Source organism: Amblyomma maculatum, unplaced genomic scaffold (assembly GCF_055883805.1).
Source record: "Amblyomma maculatum isolate TAMU_Amacu unplaced genomic scaffold, ASM5588380v1 scaffold_13, whole genome shotgun sequence".
Classification (NCBI taxonomy): domain Eukaryota; kingdom Metazoa; phylum Arthropoda; class Arachnida; order Ixodida; family Ixodidae; genus Amblyomma; species Amblyomma maculatum.
This window is the reverse complement of record NW_028146738.1, coordinates 26,896,469-26,917,241: the sequence shown is the minus strand read 5'-3', so window position 1 is coordinate 26,917,241 and position 20,773 is coordinate 26,896,469. Positions and strand designations below refer to the sequence as shown.

The 20,773-nt window shown below is 44.6% G+C and overlaps 1 long non-coding RNA gene and 1 pseudogene across 2 annotated transcripts in view; both read right to left on the bottom strand.

The window, feature by feature from the left end:
* Positions 1-20,360, bottom strand: part of LOC146172423 (uncharacterized) — a 501,238-nt gene extending 480,878 nt beyond the window's left edge. Inside the window, exons 1-2 of one of the 2 annotated variants that reach the window (XR_014702481.1) lie at positions 19,977-20,360; positions 16,204-16,425 (exon numbers count right to left, since the gene is read on the bottom strand). This is a non-coding gene — a long non-coding RNA (uncharacterized LOC146172423). Of the gene's footprint in view, positions 1-16,203; positions 16,426-18,706; positions 18,769-19,976 lie in introns of those variants that run through there. The other variant, XR_014702482.1, reaches the window with a different exon arrangement.
* Positions 5,012-5,978, bottom strand: LOC146172424 (serine/threonine-protein kinase pim-3 pseudogene; annotated as a pseudogene).
* Positions 20,361-20,773: the final 413 nt, after the last annotated feature.

Below are 20,773 nucleotides of genomic sequence, written 5' to 3'. Positions count from 1 at the left end.
CGAGGTAAAAATGCCGATTGCTCAGTGCTCCCTATGGTTCATGAGCGTGATCTCATCACGCAAACACCAGGAAGTCACATGTGCCACAACACCCGCAAAGGTAGTGCCAGGGGTGCGGTGGCAGTTAACCCGACTCCCATAGAACGGTCTGAGCAATGCGCGAATTCAAGCACCAGGAGAACAGTCCAAGCGTTTCCGTTCGAGCGAAGCCTCTTAAGGTTATCATGAGACTGGGGTAAGAAAGCGTGCGATTTATGTGAAGACTTTTTAAACTCAGCCCTCGAAGTCGTCCCTTTCAACATTTCGTTTCATAATCAAATTCATCCACATACTGTGTGCCAACATATGACCGCCAAATGAAGTGGATAGCTGGGAGAGGGACTTCAAGATGATAAACTTATACACTCCCCGAGTTCGTTTTGAGAGATATGAGCGATGTGAGCTATTATAACAGGTACTGCTACATAGCTAGGCTCCGAACGCGCGAAGAAGTTTGTTAATGACGATTATATTAGTCGCACAACGCTGGGCGTGACTGGATGGAGAACAGGTAGAAGGAAGAAGACAATGGCTTGCCGCCATAATGATTCCGCGTTGAATCCTATTAAGACGAAAGCCTTTAATGCCTCATCGTTGTCGACAGAAGGTTGTTAGCAGAGGTGTCACGCATTCGATAGGGAGAGTTAAGAAGATTAATGAACTTAATTTCGCCTCCAATGGGAATCGAACCTCCATCTCTTGGAACCCATGCCCAGCGCTTTACCACTGCGCCACTACCCGGATTGTTGAATGTTCTTCATAATTCCCCTTGTCTAACGTGAGGATGATAGCGGGATTGCGCGAGTGACGAATACTGCGCCTTTCCTTTTCTTTTAACGAATTATAGAACGCCGGTGAACTTTGATGTGTTCAATGAAATGCTAGTTACGTTCGACAAGGGGCACGCGATGTACTATCACGGCAGGTCATGACTACACAAGGCGATTAATGCATATACGAAGCTGACCCCTCCAGGCGTCCGATCCAGGCGACCGTGTAGCGCCTTTCATTTGCCGCTTCCTCGAACGCTCACCACACAAGCAGTCCCAGGAGGCGTTAGTACAGCAGGCATCAGTGACGTTAGAAATTAATGTAGAAGATAGAAAAGGCATAGCATATGTCACAATTCTCCGCGGACACATAAGAAGGAAGGTGGGAATGAAAGAAGAGAGGGAGATAGAAGTGCCGCAGTGGAGGGCTCCGATCCACCGCCTTATAATGCTTTCGCCTCATCGCACTTTAGGGGTCCAAAGTGCCCTCTAGAATTTCTTTCCAGGACACTTTCGGGTAACAGGTCACCAATAGCAGATAACCGAAGCTCAGGTACGCAGCATATGACATGGGCTGGGGGATCCCCTCATATGTGGTGTCGTCTTGGGTCAATGGGGTCTTCTGGTCAGCGTCTCGGTAGTGGGGTCGTCAGGTAAGTCGGGCCTTTCGTGTCCTGGGGTCGTGTGGGTAGCGTCTCGGATCGGTGATATCATGTGGTCTCTTCTTCGTCGTGTCTTGTGGCCGGGCCGGGGGACGAGATGACGGAATGGCAAGGTCACGTCGGGTCCGGCAGGCTGGAGAAAAGGCAGGCGATGTGCTCCATAGAATCCGCTGCTGACGGCGCAAGCAGACACAAGCGGCCGAAGCTTTCGGGTCAGTATGACGAGCAGTGATGACGTACACGGCATCTCCAACCAAATTTTACGGGGCGGAAAACCGATAAACACAGGAGAACAGAGAGAAGGTGGCCGATGACAGTGAGATGATTTAATGAACCGCGGCGGACCTAGAGCGAGCGCTCCTGCCCACGCCAATACCCGCTTTTTTCTCGTCTGTAAGAATATATATCGTTATACACCTATTGCTGGATCTTAAAAACAAGGTTAAACTCCCAGAATGATTTTCATTCTTTGGATCAAGGCTCTACTTATACACCCTACGGCTAATCATCTGATTTGGGCGCGCTTGACCTAACGGAATAAAACAGCTACGAACGCTGAACTGCTCATTAATGGGCACGTATTCTCTATCTATCGGCACACGTCCTTTTTTCCTCTAATACTTCCCCATTTCTCTATAATATTTGAAGCACAGTATAAACACTTTCCTTTTGACGCGATTGCTTGACTGAGTTGGTTCCGATCAAGAAGGAGAGATGGATATGGGCAGGGCATGTAGTGCGAAGAGAGGACAACCGATGGTCGCTTAGGTAACCAACTGAATTGAAAGGGAAGGAAAGCGCTAGAAAGCTAGGTGGGCGGATCAGGTTGACAGATTCCCAGTGGTCAAGTGCATGTAGCTAGCACAGAACCGGGCTAATTGAAGAAATGTGGGAGAGGCCTTCATCCTGCAGTGGGTAGGTTCAGGCTGATGATGATGATTACGATGACTTCAATGTCACGTGACTCGCATCTCTTTACTTCACAGGGCTCGAAACCACGACCTTCACGGGTTCGATCGAGAACCCAATACCTTTACGTGATTTGAACCCATTTACTTCACGTGACTGGAACCCCCTACCTTTCGACCTTTACAGGATTCAAACACACGACCTTTTTTGTGACTAGAACTCACGACCTTCACTGGTCTCGAACCCACGACCTCCATGGCACACAAACCTACTACCTTTATGTAGTTCGAACCCAAGACTTTTAAGGGACTTAAATCCACGCGCTTCACGGGACGCGAACAAAATTGTTTAGGGAGTCGAACCCACTACCTCACTAACCACTAACCCCATCACTATGCATAGCCTCACGAGATATCTGCAGCGCTGCGAAAAACAGAGGCACCCCGCTCCAATCAGGATCACGCAAACTACAATAGGCAATTGTGTTCCTACGCGCCTCTCGCCCCCAAATTGCCGGTGGTGACAGTAGGAGCCCAATTCTCTATTATAGTACCCAGCTCCTCTCGAAATCAGGCCGCAGTAGGCGAAGTTCAGACGTCCGCTACAATATTATTCTAGGCCACTGCAGTAATAGTTATAAACTCTGTGCTCCATTGGAAGTCACACCGGTCCATTACGCTATGTTTTCAATTCACTGTGGTCTTACTGTGCCTAAAACTATAGTATCCAGAATTTACCACCAGTGTGCCGACTGAGGGCGCCGAGGTGGCATCAAAAGCAATGACTGCCAACGGCTGCCGCAACGGGTGCTGCTAACATTAGATGTGCGGAAGGTCTTTACAGCGGCTTTATGAGTGCGTGCCTGCCAGAAAGTAGGCCAAGGTGCTCTCAACCAAATCACGAGACTCCTTAGGCACGCATGTGTACGTCGTCGATCTGCCCGCTTAATGCCTTTACCAATATACAAGCCCTGCATCATCAACCGGGGCCGTGAACAAGAAGACATTTCCATGCACTGCAAGAAATTAATCCATTCCCGCTCATATATATTCAACATACCCGTTCTTTGCATGGCCACTTTACCCGGACATTCGTGCGATGCGGCATTTTGATGAGTAATTACTGCCACAAACGAATTCACATTACATAAGACAAGCGCCAGAGAAAGAGGATGCACCAACGAAATTGTGCACTCAAGCACACGGTAACGACAGTTGCGAAAGCGATATCGACACTAAGAGCACGCAACTACTAAACGATATCGTCTGCTAAGGACTGAGGTTGTATAGCCGTTCCTTTTTATAGCGAGAAATAATAAACATGTTACCTTAAGAAACGGAAAAATAGAAAAAGTGATATATAAAACATTTCATTTTATGCTTGCACGTACAAGAATTTTTTTTTCAACATTTTTTTTAATAAAAACACCCAACTCGTGACTATTCTGCACAAATTATGTACATAATGCTTTCCGAACCTAGGACTCGTGGGTAGGGAGCAGGGGATTATGGAGACACGAACACTAAACTGAGAACACATAAATAAAAGGAACAGGCATGGAAGTGAAGGAGCTGCCGACTCGAAGAAGGGGAACTACTCCTCGCGGCATGGTGCTCACTTCACTACCTCTTCCACATAACGAAACAAATAACTTAGTTATGTAAGAACAGCTGCCGCTTCATAGCGCTGACTGGACTGGCATGTCCGGCAATTCAAAAAAGTACAAAGAAACATGATGTGGGTGCCCTTTACGCACACAAACAGGAATGTAAGAAAACGTGATGCTATTGTATATACACTGTTTATGTTCGGAAAAGAAAGAAGAATGCCTTGTATGGTGGAGCAATGCTAGCTTACAATGAGCTCTGCTTGTGGTAATGATGGCAATTGGAAGGGAACAGGATAGTAGAGGAGGTGGAGAAATTGAACTCCATTATGTACATCTTCAAAACAGATGCAGGGAGGTGATAAGACAGAGAAAAACAATGGAAGTGGCGTGCCGCTTGTGAACAGAACACTGCGGTGTGCAAAAAAAGAACTAGTGTGCTTGAGACAGACACGGTAGGTGTAAGTTCTGGAATGAGGTGAGGGGTGCCCCACTTTTTTTAGTCATGTCACACCTACGCAGTAAAGAAGGCACTCTCTTAGCTTCTTCGCCCCTTGGCGCACACACTGGACACCCCCCACCTCTCCAGACAAGACGCTCCGGAACTCGCAGAGTCCATCGCAAAAAAAAATAAAAAAAAACGCGTGCAAATTGGGTCCCCAGTCTCTCCTCACTTTTGTCACACTGGGCAGTCGTATACTAGGGAGAGCAGAGATTCTTCTCACGCGCTTGTGGTGTGTTTACATTGAAGATAAAAAGCTGTCACCTCGTCGTCTCCAAGCAGCGGTGGAAGAGTTGTTAGCGACACTTAAAGACTTCTGTCTTGAATCCAGCCGGGCTTGTGTCCACAGCTTGTTCGCGGTTTCCAACAGAACGCAACGTCAACAATGAAGGTTTTTCTCCAGAAGGAAATAAAAGGGCGATGCATGTTTGAATGATGGAGAAGATGAGGAGAAAGGGGTCGGTGATGGCGGGGAAGAGGGAGGATGGGCAGAAAATTGGTGCTTCTAAGGGGGGCGTGATCGTCAAATGCAGATGCTGTCTTTACTGCCAGTTCAATTCTGGTGCAGGGAATTAAGACTGTTCGCCTCGATCCGCACACCCTGCCGGGATGTTTTCGGAAATGCTGCTGTTGAGGTCACCGGTGACCATCCACTCGTGTTCGAGTATTTCCTCGAGGGAGGGTCGCTCGGCCGGCACCAGCGCCAGGCAACGGCGGATAAGGTCCTCACACGAGGGAGACAGCTTCCGCCGGAAGTCGAGTTTGGCCCGCAGGATCTGTTCGTCCTGTTTGAAGGGGATGTCGCCACACACCATGTCGTACAGGAGGATGCCCAAGGACCAGACAGCGGCCTCGCAACCGTTGTACCGGCGATGCTGGATCCACTCGGGAGGACTGTAGAGGCGGGTTCCGTCAAAGCCCGTGTAGAATCCCTCGCGCAGCAAGGTAGCGGACCCAAAATCGATGAGGATCACAGACAGGGTCTCGAGGTTGACCAGAATATTCTCGTCCTTGATGTCACGATGGATGACGCCAGCCTTGTGACAAGCTATCACGCACTGGACAATCTGCTTGAAGAAGAGCCGCGACAGCGTCTCCTCGAGCACGCCCTTCTCGGTGATGTAGTCGAAGAGGTCCTTGACCGCTTTGGGCCGCTCCATGATGAGGATGAACGATTTGGGCCTCTCGTACCAGTCGAGCAGCCGGATAACGCTCGGAATGTGGTCAACGCGCCGCAGGAGAACTATTTCAAGGGGAACCTCTTGGCCGTTTATCGTGCCCCATTTGGTAATCCTGTGTCGAGACACATACTTGATGGCCACCGCCAAGTTGTCACGGTTCCGGGTGCCAGCGTAAACCGTGCCGAAGCCTCCCTTTCCAAGCAGGACACCAACACTGTAGTTCTTCTCGAACGTGTTGCTCTTCTCGACGACTTGCGCTGGGCGATCCCCGAGCATCGCTCTTAAGCCGGGTATACTTTGTTCAGCCATCGTGGCGTAATCCAGTGTAGCACAGAAACAAAATACGTTCGGCTCACAGAGGCAGAGGCTTGCAGGCTGGCTCCAACAACTGGTGCTCGCGTCTCGTGCCGGCGCCAGATCATCTTCTTCTTTACAATTGTGTCCCCCCCCCCCCCCCTGGGGTTGTGCAGTGGCTAAGATGCTCGACTACTGTGCCGATGTACCCGGGTTCGATCCCGACTTCCGCCGGTTGCGTTTCGATGAAGGCGACACAGAGAGGCGCCTGTGTGGCGTGCGATGCCAGTGCACGTTAAAGATCGCCAGGTAGTCGAAATTACTGCTTAACCCTCCACGTCGGCACTTATGGCAATCGCCTTTAATGGGTCATATTCGTGACCACGACCGTGTCCATCTGTCTTTCCGTAATGTTTTCGTTACGTGGGAGTCAGTACTGACATGGCCAAAAACTAACTAGGCAGGCTTCCTGGCATTACGTTTGACTGGAACTGCAATCTCGGCCTGTCTTTTCATATAGAAGGGTGATATAAGAATCAGCCTGCCAAGACCCTTGCAATCACGTTATCCCTAGGTCACGCAGGCACGTTCATACGGCTTCGTTAAAACGGTGCTTTCTATATTGGCTGGTAGCTCAAGGTATCACGTCATACCGATTCAGGTGTCCGTGCGGCTCCTTTCATTTGGCGCTTCCTTGAACGCCGCACCACACAGGATACAGAAACAGACGCAGTACAGCAGGCATCAGCGGCGCTTCAAATTGGTTTACAGGAAAGAAAGTCGCAGTATCTGTCACAATTCTCCGCGGACACCTTAACCGTGCCATAAAGAAAAGGATGGAGGTAGGAGTGAAAAAATTAGGAGGGACTTTAGCGACTAAAATAGTGAAAGGCAGAAGCCTGTATAATTATGTAGGCAATAAGACGTTAGATGACATTGCCTTTCTAAGCAACTCGGGCGATGAACTGCAAATAATGATTGATGACCTAGACAGGAAAAGTAGAAAGGTAGGCTTGAAAATCAATATGCAGAAGACTAAGGTAATGTTCAACAGCCTCGGGAAAGAACAGCAGTTTACATTAGGTAGCGAAATACTGGAAGTAGTAGGCGAATATGTCTACTTAGGACAGGTAGTAACCGCAGATTCGGACCACAAAAAGGAAATAACAAGAAGAATACGATTGGGATGGAGCGCATTTGGCAAGCACTCACAGATTATGACTAGCAGCTTACCGGTATCGCTCAAGAGGAAAGTATACAACAGTTGCATCTTGCCTGTACTCACCTATGGGGCTGAAACGTGGAGGCTAACCAAGAGAGTTCTACTTAAGTTGAGGACAACCCAGAGGGCTATGGAACGAAAAATGGTAGGGGTAACATTAAGAGATAGAAAGCGTGCAGAGTGGGTCAGAGAAATAACTCAAGTTACCGACATTCTAGTAGAAATTAAGAAGAAGAAATAGACATGGGCAGGGCATGTAGTGCGAAGAGAGGATAACGGATGGTCGCTGAGGGTAACAAACTGGATTCCAAGGGAAGGAAAGCGTAGCAGGGGGCGGCAGAAAGTTAGGTGGGCGGATGAGATTAAGAAGTTCGCAGGGGTCAAATGGATGCAGCTAGCACAGAACCGGGTGAAGTGGAGAAATATGGGAGAGGCCTTCGCCCTGCAGTGGGTATAATCGGGCTGATGATGATGATGATGATGATGATGATGATGACGTTAGATAGTTAATTAGATATTAAGATGGTAATTATTAACTTAAATATTTTCATTGATTAGTTAATAATTACATTCCTAAGTAGTCAATAAATAGTAAAAGTTATTTACTCGTTATTATAAATTGATAATTGATCGACATATGGCCATATAAAGGCGCGCAATCGCCCATACTGTGGTGGTGCTCAGTGCTTTGTCGAGACCTCTATGACGTCATCCCGCCTCAGCCAATCAGAGCCGCCGCGAAAGCGGGACACATTTTGTTCATGACCGCATGAGCCATTAAGGCTTTCGCTTTAAGCTGCATCTACACGACGGGCAACGGACCTGTTTTAGACCGCGGACCGAGCGTCACGTGACTTCCCACTTCCGGTTTATCAGATCCGCGCCAGGTCCCCGGAACCGGATCGGGCGAAACTGGCTGGGCATTTTTATCGGGCCTGACGGCACCTGTGAACGGAGGGGGCGCGTTGGCTCCCGATGAAAGCGCGTGAGCTAGCCCATATCAACAATGTAAACTTTGCGCACGTTTTGAAGAGCACCAAATAATATAGGCAGTGTGTAAAGTTACGTCCACCGGCGTATATACACAGCCTTCAAGCACCGCGCAACACGGTACGTGCTGCACTAGGTACGGCAGCTCCGTCACGTCCCGGACGATTCTTTTACACCGGCGTGTTTAGTGAAATGTGTCAAAAAATGTCGGGCCCCATATACATCATTATAGAGAAGTACCCAAATGAACACGTGCAACACCAAATGCCGACAGTTTGCCGGAGAGGTGCCGCCGCAAATGCGGTGGACGATGGCGCACTGGCCGCGTCCTACTCGTCACTAGGTCTAGATCGATTCGCATGGAAGCCTCATCGAACGGAGCTTATTTCACCAGCGCTGTTGTAAATGGCCTGCCCATTGAAAAAAAGGAAAAGGTCTACGGACTGTTTTTAAAAAAGAAAGCATATGGCCGTACACACAAAATTTTTTATTCTTAAGGGTGTAAATTGGCTTGTCCCCAGGCAGCCACTTTTTACCTAAAGGGGCTGCAAAAATTATGGTGCAGATCCGCACCCTTAAAGAATTGTGCCCAGCTTAAAATTTGAGGGTGCAAGGTTGCACGCTTCTCTAAGGGCGCACTTTTTCCTTTGCACCCTTACGAAATGGGCGCTCGAAGTGTGTACCACATAAATTCACCCTGAAGCAGTAGCCTGAGATTGATGTGTGGCAGGAATTGTAAGCATAAATATAGAACCCTGTGGGCCCATATTCTTAGTTTGCATCTTTTTAGCTCTCAAATGATTGGTACAAACACAGGAAATCCTTGTCAATGCTGACTGCCAATCCAACAGATATCTCTGAAATGCTTTAGCCATTGCAGGAGAAAGTGAAGACACTTTGGACAGGTCAAGGATGCATGAAAACTCAAATTCCAAAGTTTTCATGCACCCGTGATCTGTTCAAAGTGTCATTTTCACTTTCCCCTGCACTGGTTAAAGCATTGCAGAGAAGCCTGCTTGGTAGCCAGTTAGCATTGACGAGGAGTTCCTGTGTTTGTATCAATAGGTTGAGGGCAAAAACAATGCAACTAAAAATATGGGGCCACAGAATTCTATATTTGTGCATGCATTTCCTGCCACACATCAATCCCAGGCTTCTGCTTCAGGGCAAGTCTATGAAGAGCATCCTATAAGCATCTAACAAAAATACTTTCCATGTTTAGGTATATGTAATTTTGCTGAGGCACAATGACATGTATACTGCTCAATTTGAAGGTCTATCTGTGCATGTCATGGAGATGCATGGCAACTGCTCAGACAAGCATGCTGAGCAAAAATGTACCAAGAATAGGGCATGGCCGATTCCTGAAACAGTAAATGGAAAAAAGTGTGTGCAGCAAAGTTTCTCAGAGGCTGCTTTACAATCATATACAAGTGACGCCTACAGTTTTGGTAGCAAAGTTTATTCACACTATCAGCAAGTTATTTGGCTGGTTTATAGGGTTGGAGAATTCAAACTTACTTAGGCTGGAGGAATGTCTACAATTTATTACAGTGTATATCACAACGTAATGACATATCAGCAAAATATTGCACCACATATTTAGTGAATGGCACCCTCTCCTACAGGAATGGCTAAGAAATGTGTAGATATACAAAAACGACAAGTATATTTATGACAAGACCGCAGAACATACACCTCCTAGCACATGAAAATTAAGATACTTTAGGTGACTGCTCAAGAACTTGGTAGCCACCACTCTAGGTGCAATAATTGCATAATGAAAGTAGACGTGCTCTAGAACATGTGTTGAATAGCTTGCAGAAATTCTGGATGTTGAAGACCATGTTGGCGGACAAAACAGCTGCCAGTCCCTCCTCCCCACTTGTCACAGAGAACAGCTTTTCACGGTCCACCTGGATGTGCAGCAGGTCGACATCTTCAATATTTTCCCCAAAGTATAAGCTGACAGGAAGGAGTAGCTGGAACATGAATCCTGCAGTGGCAATAAAATATTGCACTGGTGCCGCTTGCTGAAGAGGTATTTCTTCAACAAAAGGTAAAAGTGCGCAGGAAGACACACTCGAGTGAAGACTACACAGGACACATGCTGTCCTGTGTGTCAGCATTTCCTGTGTCGTCTTCACTCGGGTGTGTGTCTTCCTGTGCGCTTTTACCTTTTGTCAAATTGCAATGCACTGTCTAGCCCATCTTCAAGTTTCGTTAAAGTATTCCTTCAAACCCACTTCTTATAATGCTACTTAAATGCTTCAAATTATCTCAATATAATACAAAGAATGTTAACAATACAAATGGCTTGTTTGATCTTTATGCACACAAAAGTTGCTTAAGCCAAATGTAAATTTTTCGGCAAAGGCCAGCAAACCTACAATGTCTAAATTGGCTGCTCTCATTTTTTTGTAATTATTCCAAATTTACTCATGTCAATATGTTTGTAATTTAAATAAACACTGAGGAAAACAAACATAACACAATTTTTTTGCACACTGTAATCTGCAAGTTATTTATAGATGTCAATAAAAACTCATTATGAAACAAAAAAAGTTGCATGAGTGAAGGTGGAATGCTCACAATAGGTATGCGGGTGAAAGCTGCGCATTTTAAACTTAGCCTTTAGTTGAAAGCAGCATTTCAATTTTTTTTTCATGTTGTATGATTGGAGACTAACCCAGTTCTGTGCTAGCTGCATCCACTTGACCCCTGCAAACTTCTTAACCTCATCCGCCTACCTAACTTTCTGCCGCCCCCTGCTATGCTTTGCTTCCCTTGGAATCCAGTTTGTTGCCCTCAGCGACCATCGGTTATCCTTTCTTCGGGTTACATGTCCTACCCATGCCCATTTCTTCTTAATTTCCACTAGAATGTCATTAACTTGAGTTTCTTCATATTTTTTCTATATTTATCCAATTAACAGAATCGGGCTAATTGGAGAAATATGGGAAAGGCCTTCGCCCTGCAGTGGGTATAGTCAGGCTGATGATGATGATTGGAAAACTACTCTACCTGTAGATACAGTGTGCCACCTGCTCTTGCTCACAGTTCTGGGGCTCTTTGAGGCTTCTGTTGCTCTTTACTTCCACAGCTCTAAAGGAATTAATGTCTTCTGCACAATACAATTTGACATGCTATATGGTAAAGCTTATAACGAATCCTGAAGACAGTATGCTACGGAATCAAAGTGACGTTCAGCAGCTCTCCATATGTTTTTAGGTCTTTAGATCACATTTTATTTATGGTTTTACTTTGCATGTAGATTAACAGGACTACTGTTAGTCTTTCAGATTATAGACTCCCTTTTAGGTGGTAGAGGCCCATACAACTGTTGGCCATTACCTGCACAAATACATTCTACTTGTTGTAAGATGATCCAGGATACAAGAGCAAGGTGGCTACATAGCATGAAAGAGAATTGAAGGTTAGTAGAAAAGCTTCAGTCTGCAAGCCAAGCCAAAAGTTTGAAAATGCACTTGTATCTGGATACAATGAGCATCACTGGCAGGGAGGAACGGGAGGGAAAGAGGGGCAGAGCGAGAAGCAAAATTATGTTTGGATGGGTACTAACTTCTATGATTTTGATCTGGATGGTCTATCACCAAAAAAAAATAAAAAGGTGGCAGTTGCAGGGAAAACTACAGTATGGGGTAGATGATACGTCACCACCTAAAGCAGGTTCAATGCTGGCACATGTTTCTTGAAAGGCATTACAATTGCAGGTAAATAGTTGTTAAGAGATATTTTCAAATGGTTAAGTACTAGCATAGCTAAGAATGCCATGCAAAACATAAATGAAATACTGAGGAGAAAGGACAACTGAAAAAATAAATTTGAGTAAGCCATACCTGCAAAAAAGGCATTATCAGACGAAAAAAAATCAAGGGGGAACAAAAGTCACCAGTGATAAAGAGGAAATGTTTACTAAACATGTTGAGCTTATGCTAGGGGAGGTACACTTGCTATGAATAGATTGCACAATTCGTGGTGTATGTGACTGCCTTGCCAACTAGGTAATGAATGCTTTTTCCAATGCATGACTCCATGCGTTTATCCACAGTTCTGTCTTTTTATATTTTTGCTTCTTGATAATGTTTGATAAATTTCCACTATTCACATGCGATATAAAATTCTTTTTTATCACTACACTCCTAAACACCTAACGCTGGTATATAATTCGCCACCTCCGGAATCCTTTTCAAAAGTACTCTGGTGCTGCTGTAGCCCAGTTCAGAGAAAGCCACTTAAAAGATATTTTCTTAACCCTTAGCTCTATTCACCTTCCCTCATCTCCTTCCTTTTGGGAAAGAAAAGCATATGCAAGCTCCACAACTGATGACCACACTGCAAAGATGAGGACAAGTACTTTTATTGAAATGCTGGCTTCTGGAAAGAGGCTCACCCTCAACCCTTCTTAGCATTCTTGGAAACAATGTGCACAGATACCGAAAAATACAAAGAATCATTATTTTATTTTATTTTAAGGGCCTCTAGCTGAGTAGCAGTGAAAAAAGAAACTAAGAGGTAACTTTGAAGAGTGGCAGTCGTCTAGCAGTTTAGATACTGTGGGTGCTAAGAAAGAAAAGAGCCATATACCCCATAATTCACTTGAAAAATACAAATAAAAGGAAATGAAAGGCAAAATTAGCATGTGCTCATGCTCCAAGTGAAATGTAAGGTACTGACTGAACTTATAAGGGCCGCATTTAATCAGGGAGTGGTACAATATAATGAATTCTTTTCATCGGTGATAACAGGAGAACTCCGTGTGAGAGCTGCAATGATGCTCATATGTTACAGTAGAATTATGTCCCAAACAGCAGAAAAAAATGGTTTTAAAATACCTTCAAGTGAGAGATTTCTCTTCTATGTACTGTTGTGAGCTGAAGAATTAGGATGATTTATTGATCTTATTTGTGTACTGTTTGCCAGGCATGGGCAATAAGTGGTGGCAGTAACTTTCCGAACAGCAGGTAAGGTAACCTTATAAAGTAAAATAAAAGTTGTGGTTCCAGTTACAGAAATAAGCCTAATCCATATAGCCATAGCACCCTATGTGCCATAATGCCCAATACAACACAACACTAAAGCCGGTTAAGCAGCTTCATGATTTACTGAAATATTCAAATAGATGTCATTTAAATAGCAATCTACAATATCTTATCAGTGTATTCAGATAAGAACTGTAATCAAGGTCCTATGACCATTTTCGTTTTCAATAAAATTGTTAAAAATGTGTGGGCAATCATCTTGGCACATATATGGGCTTTATTTAGTTTTGCAAGGTGTGGCGTAGTTTCCTTGGGAAAAAATTGCATATCACTGCAGGTGAAAAACGCAGTTTTACCATTTAAAAATGTTGACCGTTTGGAGACCTGCTGTTAGCATGCTAAAAGCTTGTCAGCTATTCTTTTTTACCCACTAAATATATGAAAATTTTCCTTTTATGGGAGTTATTAAAGGCCCACTGTCCACCCTCCGGTCGAAAATATTTTCGTCCCCGGTGACCGTGAGACTTCGCCCCTAGAACGCAAGGCCGCAAAATGTTTTTGAAAAGAGTAACTAATAACGCAGTTACAGCCACCGCAATCACCCGATTCTGTCATGCCTCTCTCCTTCCGTTCCCTCGCAAAGGTTTTTCACTCTCCTGCCCGAGGTCGTCTAGCCTCCGCAATACAAATTCCCCTTCCTCTTCCGCGTTTGGCGGGAGGTGGGGCGTTGCTCTCCGCGAGCGCGAAAAGAAAAAAAAAACGGTCGAGGGAGCGCGCGCCGCTGGATTCAGTCTGGCCGTGGCGAGGGAAAAGCGCGCTGCGAGCGGTAGACACCCATCCTTCTCCCCTCAGTCAGCGAGACGGACCAATGGACATCGTTCGCGGTACGTACGTCATTGCTGTGGCCCGTCGGGCCAGCGCAGGAAACGGGTAAGCTGGCTTCCCGGAGGAGAGCATGAGAGAGCTTTGAATTGTATTTTCGATACTTTGCGGCGCGCGTGTCACTGTAGCATTTTGCACAGACTATCTCCGGTACCTGATCGAAACACTGGGCTCCTTTGCTTAAAAGGGCCTTCCCTGGACAGTGGCCCTTTAAAAACATGTTTTGTTGTTGCAGTTGGTGTAGTAAAAAATTGGGAACTTTGCTCCAGAAGCACCACACTACAAAAAAAGTCCATTTTCAACCTTAAATATGGGCATGATGCATAATACTATTTTACAAAGCCTTTTTCCGTTTATGAATCAGATAATTTCCTTATTTTCAGGCAAAATGGGGAACTCTAGACTGAATGTGTGTTCTTCACAACAGATCAAATTTGCCCAAGATTTGAAAATAGCAAAAATGTGCAAATTTGATTTGAATTCTTTTTAAATATCATCATCAATTTTTATGAAAATCCCTCTCAAGAATCCTCAGTACCCAATGAATATTATGGCTCTAAAAAGTGTTGCATTATATTGTTTAAAATTATAAAAGGAAGTTCAAAATTGAGCACTGCTTTTGGAGCTTGTGATATTCAGCCCTACATTCTGGCACAACTAAATAAAGTGCTGCCACTGAAACTCATTCTGTACATTATCCTGGCCTAGTTCTCTATTTCTCAAAAAATTGGAAGTTCTAGACTTGCTCGTTCTTCCTCCATATTATCTTGCAATTGGCAAAAGTCTTAAATTACCAAGAAACAGACAACTGTCACTTGAATTTAAAAAACTACAGAAGCTTCTTTTTCATCAAACTCACATCAAAACAATCCTATGTACTTTATAAACATCAGGTACTAAAATGTGTTCTGCTATGTAAGCTAAAGATATAAAAATAAATATAAAACTGAGTGCATGTTGTCTCTGTACAAGTGCTATTGGCTTCCTCAGAACATCAAAAGTTCAATTTATTATTTGCCAAATTTAGTTACATTCTAACTTATGCAATATCCAAAGACTTCTAAGTGCTTATAAAGTCACTTACTGCTTGTTGGCAGTGTTGATGATGGCTTAAAGTGAAATAAATTCGCTATTGCTTAACATTTCATGGGAGAACACCAGGATGGCTTCTTTTTTTTCTATATAGTATTTTTTTTGCAAGGTGCTCCCAATATGACGAGCTCCCAATTTTGCATGAAATTAAGGAAATAAGCAAAGAATCTGAATAATAAACAGAAAAAGATTTATTACTACCGGCATAACATATCTTGCCTGTATTTAAGTTTGAAAATGGTCGTTTTTGTAGCATGCTGTTTCTGAAGCAATGTTTGCGATATTTTACTAACTGAAGTGCAACTGAATAGCAGGTTTTTAATCACTGTCATAGAGGTAAAAATTGCAAAGTGGGTAAAAATGAATGGATAACAAAATTTCTGTATGCTACCAGCAGGTCCCCAAAGTTTCAACTTTCTGAAAGGTCAAAAATAGCATTTTCCACCTGTGTGATATACAATTTTTTTTCCCGAGAAAACTATGCCATATCAGGAAACATAAAGCTTTTTTTGTATCAAGACATTTGCCCACCACATATAAAGATTTCATTGAAAACAAAAAATGGTCATAGGACCTTGATTACCATTCTTATCTGAACACACCCTTATCCTCATCATATGTGATGGAAAAGAAAATTTGATAACCGCATGCAACTCTCAGTGTTGTGTTTGTCTCTGAAAGTCAGTCTCTGAGTGCACATTTTCTATGCTTCTCATCAGTGTGCAGAATGAAACATATTCAATTTGCCCAGCTTTTTTTTAAAAGTGTGCCAGCACAAAATGGCCGACAGCCAGATATATCTTCAATATTTCATAGAGCAGGAAATAAGAGTGAGTTAAGCAATGATTTTGCATTCGGTAAGTTCCAAATATAATAAATATTTAAGATAAATTGTAAGGAATGCAGTCAGGCTGCTATGTGTGGTCTCGGGTTTAGTTCCACATCTCCTGATAGGCCATGTAGGTGTATGAATTATGCTCATCAGCAACAAGTGTCAATGTCAAAGGAAGTGATATATCAAAATTAAGAATTGTTTACCAGTCTAACTAACCTGACTTGAAAGCCTGACTGCATGACGCCATTCTCTCTAGTTGCACATCCCAGGCAGTTGCAGGCGGGTGATGGCTTGCATAAGTATACCAGAGCTCAGAGGGTGTGCAGCAGGGCAGTCGACAGGCAAGAAGTGGTCTGAAGCTGGATCCACAGAATGCACTGCAGCTTGAGCCACCTTATCCATGTCTGTGATGAGTGGTGACCGAGGGTTCCAAAGTAGCTGCAGGTAAAGAAGACAAGCCTGTATTAAAAAAAAGACTGATTGACAGTAATAATGGCATTGGCATGCCCTAAAGTGTAATCAGTTCTGGCAAAAAGTATTTTGAAAAATGTAAGTCAGTTACATATTCAGTTATGTAACCACTGACAGAAATATACTACACAAGAGTGCAAAAAGAAACTGGGGCATATTATGCAAATGTTGATGCACCATTCTGCACAATATTCCTCCCTTTGCTGATATATTACATGATAGCTTTTTGATTCTCAGGAAAAAAATCAGAAATAGTATTGCTCACAAATTCTGCTAACGTTTAGCAGGCACTTTGCAGCTACATGAATGACAGTACAACACAGGCATTTTCAGAGTTCTAAAACATACAGATCTTTGTATACTGGCCTACAGAAGGAATGAGAAAAAAAGCTTATTGAAGAAATTGTGTTTAAGAAAGTTGTTTTTAAATATCTTGGCAGAAATTGTGGAAGGAATACAATTGATGAGATGTCATTCATTAGGTTAAAAAAACAATAATGACAGCATAAAATTCATATGTGAATATGAAACCTTACTTTTGGCACCAAAACAAAAAAGAATGAAGATGTGAATATCGGACGGTATAAATGTGATCCAAAGGGACACTAGCAAGGGCCACTTATCAACGGGGCTTAGTATATTTCCTTTAAGAATACGGTGCATACCTATTTTTGTAAAAAACGTACTTATTGCACGGCATACTACCACATGAAAGAAAAAAGCCTGCGAGCCCTAAAACCGAGGAGGTTAAGTTTTCAAAATTCAGGGACTGAACAAAAATGAAAAAATCTAGAGAATATGCATTCTTTTCTGCTTCTAGAGCGGTTTGTCAATCTTAAAGTATCTCATTTTGCCCGCAAGTCTCATATAACAATGTTTAATGACAACGAAATCCATAGCTCGTGCCATGCAAGAACAGCTCCAGGAAGAGGCCAATCTGAAGCCATGACTGTGATCGATGGGCCTGTGCCCAAAGTAAGCACAGTACGAAAAAAATGCCCGCGATTATGTTACTTCCTAATGCGAAATTTGAGCGCAGCTCATCAGCTGTTTCATCTTTTTGATAAATTGAGGCAAAACGAAGAGGCGTCCGTGTGCTGTGCTATGTCAGGGCACGTTAAAGATCCCCAGGGGGTCGAAATTACTCCGTAGCCCTCCACTACGGCTCCCCTTTTTGTCTTTCCACTTTCACTCCCACCTTCCTCCCTTCCCTTACGGCGCGGTTCAGGTGTCCACAGAGCAAATGTGACAAATACTGCGCCTTTCCTTTCCCGTAAACCAATAGAGAAAAAAAAGAGGCAAGGATTTCGAGCAAGGCACATAAGCACAATTACATACTTCTTTTTTTTTAATTTTTCACACGTATTCCTTCAAGAAACACTCCCCTAACAGTTCTTGGCTGTCATGAAAGAAGCTTTGTGGTCCGAGAAATGAAGAGAGCAATTGAGTTATCGGGAGGTTGCGGGAGGCAGCGCGTGGGTCCATAGGAACGTTGCGCAACGAACAGATAGTAGCGACTCGCTGACGCCGCTAGCGAGTGAAGCGAGCCTGGAAGCGAGTGAGAACGGGATGCACGCACCGTGATCCGCCGCTGTACGGTTGCTTTCTGCGGATGAAGGATGCGAGCGCTATTGTATCCCCCTCCGGACCGGTCGTCTCGGAGCGCCCGCATACTTGCAGAGCGGGTCGGCGTTTCCGCAACCGGAGAGCACCCTCGACTCCACTCAGGAAGAGGGGGGGGGGGGGGGGTCTCCTCTTTCTGCATGGCGGCGACGGTGTTCTACGCAGCACGTTGTGTTGACTAGCTAGCGACGTCAGTCAGTCGCTGCTAGCGCTGCCTCCGGCGACCCCCTTTTTTTTTCCTTGTGTGCTCCGGTAGCTGCGCGCGCTCCTGCCCCCATCATTCGCCGCTGAGTGTACCCCCCCCCCCCTCCTCCTGCGAGGCTCCGGTGGCCAAAGCGCCGGCTCGAACGGGGGGGCTGAAATGGGGGCGGAACTGGTTACGAGGCCGACGCCGACGCCGCCGCGAAACCCAGGAACGGCCGCCAAAGAGCTGCGCTCTAAAAATGCTGATTCAAAACCAAATGCAGAAACTGGGAACAGAAAAAAGGAAACTAGCTGGCCTACATAATGGCTATTGTAATAGGCAAATAGAACTGCTCCAAGAAGTATATTTAAGGAAAAGAGCGAAGAAAGTAAACATTTGGTCAGAAAAAAAAAACATAGAAACACTGTAACAGCAAATTACTGCACGCTTTTTGGCCTCGAATCCAAGCTGTCAGCCTCTACTTGAATGCAGAAGTATCACCTGCAAATATCCATTTATTGTAATGCCCACTACCGACAACACAAAATATAAAGGACTGTAGGAAGCAAGTGTAAAAACCATAAGAATAGCATCACAACCCAAAAGCAAGACAATGCTCCAGGCAAGCGGATACATGACCCTAAATGCTGATGGGGAAAAATAACATCTGTTGGGAATAGTAGCAACTCAAAATAGTGCTTTGTAAATTATGCGGTTTAATGTCCCGCAGAGGCAAATGAGATATGACCATACAGGATGGTTGAAGAATATTTTTAGACCTCAGTGAATTCGCTGGTAGGGGTAACATTAAGAGATAGGAAGCGTGCAGAGTGGGTGGGAGAAAACACCCAAGTTACCGATATTCTAGCGGAAATTAAGAAAAAATGGACATGGGCAGGACATGTAGTGCGAAGAGAGGATAACCGAGGGTCGATTAGGGTAACAAACTGGATTCCAAGGGATGGAAAGCATAGCAGGGGAGGAAGGAAGTTAGGTGGGCGGATGCGGTTAAGAAGTTCGCAGGGGTCAAGTGGATGCGGCTAGCACGGAACCGGGTTAATTAGAGAAATATGGGAGAGGCGTTCGCCCTGCAGTGGGTATAGTCAGGCAGATGATGATGATGAATTCCCTAGGCGCACTCATAAGGCACCATACCCCCTCATGCACTTCTCAATTTAACTTCTATTTAACCTGCTACCTAGGGATGATCAGCGGAGCGGAAAAGCCGCGATGACGGATGGGAAAGTGGTTTGAGTTCATAAGTCCGCAAAGTGCTAGCGTTATCTCGAAAGTCAACTAAAAATGTTATGACAAAGCGAGTGCGTTTCCTTAACTTTGCACCATAACGTAAACTAGCACAAACAAAAATGAGTAGAATGAGGCCGAGACTGACAAATCAGCGCTGATCACCCAATTTTCGAGAAAAAATCGTTTCGTGGACCTTCTGAGCGTAAAGGTAAGAAATCAGGGTACGCGTATTTTTTTTTTTTTTTTTTAAGGAAAGAGTCCTATTTTCTTGCAGCAAATCTGCGAAAACAATCGCCGCGACATTCAACTTCATGAGCGATATTTTTGCAGCCAGCTGAAATCAAGAGCGTTCCGCTCCAGCCCGTTTTGTCACGAAAACAAACGACAAACAGTGCAGCAATGGGGTAGGCCATTGTTACTTATCCCACACTGACCGCTTCGGAAGGTGATCAAATATGCTTACCCTTACAGACGATTGCGTAAGCCGTGCAGAAAGCTGTTCGCCTTCGCACCACCGGTGCCGAGCCAACAAGTGTGAGTTCAGTTGGTCACGCAGAAAAACATTTTCACACTTTCTTCCTACAAACCTCACAAACGTGACACGGTGAACCAACCCATGCGCTTGAGCAAAACAAAGAGCATGAACACTGCAAACTAGCCGGCACGATAAGTGCCCGTTTGCTCGAAACATCCCCTATCGACGGCACTACACAGACGTACGCACTTCTGCAACAATTACGCACGCAAAACGCAACATGTTTCACCACTGTTTGCAATCGATGCTGCAGATTAAAGATTGTCGAAACGTGGTCAAATCCGCAGCGTGCAAGCAGCCATGTTGGCGAGAGGAAGGTAGCCTGGGTAGCTACCGGCGGCCGCCTGGCGGTGAAAGGGTGAAAGCATAGAGTATAGTTGGTTTCTGTTTCAGTTTCGTTAGAAAAAAAAAAGAAGCTTGAGTGTGTTCTGTTTTTAGTGTTATTTCTAGTGCCGTATTTTGGCATAAGGCATACTGACGACAGTAGAAATCAGACCAATACCCAGGCAATTGCCAGCTGGGGGCAAAATTAAATAAAGACTGCTGCTTGCTTTGCACTGAGTTTGAAAAGTGCACGTGCGATTTCAGATGGCATCATTAATACTATTCTCGTTTTTAGGTGATGTGCGAAGCCGAACAAAGTGCACATGAAATTTTGTTGTAGTTCTTAAAATAAGGCAAGTGTCTCAAATTTGTAATCGGCAGCACAGCAAATGAAGCAGCAG